Source organism: Cololabis saira, chromosome 15 (assembly GCF_033807715.1).
Source record: "Cololabis saira isolate AMF1-May2022 chromosome 15, fColSai1.1, whole genome shotgun sequence".
Classification (NCBI taxonomy): Eukaryota; Metazoa; Chordata; class Actinopteri; order Beloniformes; family Belonidae; genus Cololabis; species Cololabis saira.
The window spans coordinates 40990262-40993794 of NC_084601.1; positions in this window are offsets into that span (position 1 = coordinate 40990262).

Below are 3533 nucleotides of genomic sequence, written 5' to 3' on the forward strand. Positions count from 1 at the left end.
CACCAACATTCATACACATTTAAACACTGATTGCATTGGCTGACAGGAATTATCCACCCTTCTTTCAAAATTTTACAGTCAATAGAAGAGAGAGGCGTTCTCCAAAATAAATCAGACCAAGCTTTCCGGGGAAGAAAGACGGCCGGCTCCCTCCTGACGTTTCAATTCTGCTTCCCAGGTTTCCAGAGGAGAGTTAGGAGGATTCAACTCCGTGAGGCAAAGCTCCAATCTTGTTGCAGCGGTCTCAGGACCTGAGGCCCGTAACACTGACACCAAGGTAAGGTCCAAGAGACACCGGCCATCAGCAGGCCCACAGAGCCAGGGGGGGCAGGTCTAGAGATGGAGGACATCACCACATTTTTGTTCTTTATCAATTTTGATTTATTTCAATTATCAATGTTAACAAACACATTTAAGATGAATTCCTCAGATCTACGGATCAGGAAAGAAACTGTTAAATAGAAAATAGTAATACCAATAATTAGAGATGCACCGATCAGGATTTTGAAGGCCGATCACCGATCACAGCGTGAAATCCATAAATTTGTCAATATTGTTGTCTCATGTACACAACACTGACATTGTATTATTAGGTATAAAACTTAGGAGATGAGAAAGTATCATGAATTAACTGTTATATTTCAGGCTGAAGCAATATTTCCCCCTCTAGATCAGGGGTGTCCAAAGTCGGTCTCGAGGGCCGCAGTCCTGAATGTTTTAGTTGTTTCCTGCATCAACACACCTGATTCTAATTACCGGTCGTCACCACCTCGTCATCAAAGTCTGGATAGTTCTGTTGATGACCAAGCTCATTGTATCACGGATTGATTAAAAAAAGGGACACATCTAAAACATGCAGGACACCGGCCCTCGAGGACCGACTTTGGACACCCCTGATCTAGAGACTCTTGGAGACGATTTAGACTGGGCTTACAAAGAGAAAGTGTAGCTTACTAGCTTAAGCTTTCCTGTGGTAATAATTATGTACAACTTGTGCAGCAACACAGACAACAGCAGACATGTCACTCTCTAAAAGTTGAATTTAAAACAGAAAGCTTAAGTTGAATTATTAAGCTTTGTGAAAGTTTTAGCGGTAGCATCCGCCGCATGTGAGGAAACTCTTGTGAGTGAAGCAAAACTCTTGCCACTAGAACTCCACATGTCACTCGTGAAGCGACTGACACGGCTTTGGACTGTAAATAGTTTGGTAAAACTCTGATAGGATTTCATCAGTGAAATATTTACGACGCAGCAGCGCGCACCGCGGATCCAAGCTAACGTGTTTAAACCCGATGTCTTCTACAACAGAAAGCGGCTGATGAGCAAAGCATATGAATTCATTACCTTACAATGTAGTTCTTTATTTTTCTTGCTGTCGTTTACATGTCTGTGTTACGTTCAGAGGAGTTAGCGGTGTGGCTGCACCTCCTTTTCTTTCTCTGCCTTAGCAGCAGCCAACTTTGACAACTCAATATACTCCTTCGTATGAAAAACTTTGAAATGTCGTATCAGCTTTGTTGTGTTGAAATTCTTTTATAACATTCCTCCCCGGGGTGTCTTCTCTCCCCACACCTTACAAACTGCAAATTGGTTGTCCTTTTCAGACATTGTAAAACTCCCATACCGGCGAGGCCGACGCCCCCTCAGGACAGCTCGGTCTGAGATGCGGGAACGCCCGCCCGGGCGGCGTTTGTTGTTGTAAACGTCATCAGATCGGCCGCTCTGAACTATTATTTTCTGATCTCGGATCAAAACCAATAGAGCCATTATCGTCCCGATACCGATCAATCGGTGCATCTCTAGCAGTAATGATAATACTAAAGAGGATAAAACAAATTAATACAAAAAAAAGATATAATAACCATTCAGAAAGATCTAACAGATCCTGTGCACAGTTATGTAGAGTCACTTCTTTCCTTATATGACAACCATTTTCCCCAGTTCGTTACAAAGAGATCTTCTTCCATTTTCAACTTGTATGTGAGATGTTCCATCACCAGTATTTCATCTATAATTAACATCCATTGTTTGCTACTTGGGGGATCAGACTTGAGCCGGTTTTTGGTAATGGCCTTCTTCCCAGCCACTAGGAGAATCTTGACCAGATATCTGTCTCCAACATATACCCATCCATCCAAATGTCCAAGGTACAGAGTAAGACAGGATCACATATCCCAGTACATTACAGAGAACTGAGTGAACATTCCCCCAGAAGGGCTGTACATTCATACATTTCCAAAATATGTGTGTGTGATCTGGATCCATGTGGTTACACAATCTCCAGCATGGTTAGTGGGTATTTATCTGTTTAGCTCTGATTTTAGGTGTGATAAAATATCAAATTAAAGCAGCACAACGTAACTTTCAGCTTTGTTGAGTTTGGCGCCTCCTTTGGACAAAAATCGGTAGTGCTTTACCAGAAAGAACACTCCATTTCCCATGAGCACCAGCGTGTACTGCCGGAAAACTCCTGTCCCCGTCGCTGCATTTGTTTTGATGAGAGAAGACGGGACGGACTTTCAAAACTACTTTTCTGTTTTCAGCGGTCGTTTGCAGGATGGATAATGAAGAGGTAATGTATCTATTTTTTGTTAAACAATATAATATGACGATGTTGAAAAACACTAAGTTCAACTTGGTTTTATTAAGTTGTTTCAGCGAGATAATGCGCCCTACAAACTCATACGCTCTGCACCTTTTTCCTGTCACGTATTTTAGAGGGACTTCGTCATAAATTAGTAGTCCAACATACTTACTGACAAAATAAAAAAATACTTTATAACCTGTGAATAACTGAATGCCCATTCCTTATATTTTGCAGATCAGCTCTGCACAATTTTACAGTTCTCAGGAAAAATACTAGAAATGTTCTATACATTTTCTTTGCATTGCATTATTTCCTCTAGTGCTGTAATTCTATTCAATTGTATTATTATTTTATAAAGCTTCCTCATTGCGAATTACACATTTTTATGATCACTATTATTTTTCTGTCTGTTGTTGATATTGTCAGTAATTTTAGAATTACCAAAACCCAAGACGAATCCCCAGTATGTGAAAACATTCTAATTTTGATTCTTATTGATCATAGAACTCTACATTTACATTTGTATCATAACAATTCTGTCTCTTGTTTTATCAGGAATCTGCTGTTCTTGAGAACACCTCTACCTCTGCATCATCAGAGTTTGAACCCCCACAAAGACGGAGCCAACACGCAGCATATACATCATATATATATCATATATATATATATATATATATATATATGCATATATATACATATTGCCAGTTTGTGCTCTGGCAGCATGATGTTTGGAAAATAAGTGACACCTTTCCAGACCCAATGGGACAGTACACTGGTTTCAGGGCTCGCCGTCTTCTGTAGAATGGAACCTTTTATGAGGATTATTGCAAATATTTTGATATTGTTTTTTTTTTGTTCCATTTTTTCCTGTACAGTTGTTTTTGTGTGTTTAAAATAAAGACATTTGTGCAAAACAAGACAGACTTTTATTTACACACCTTTCAGA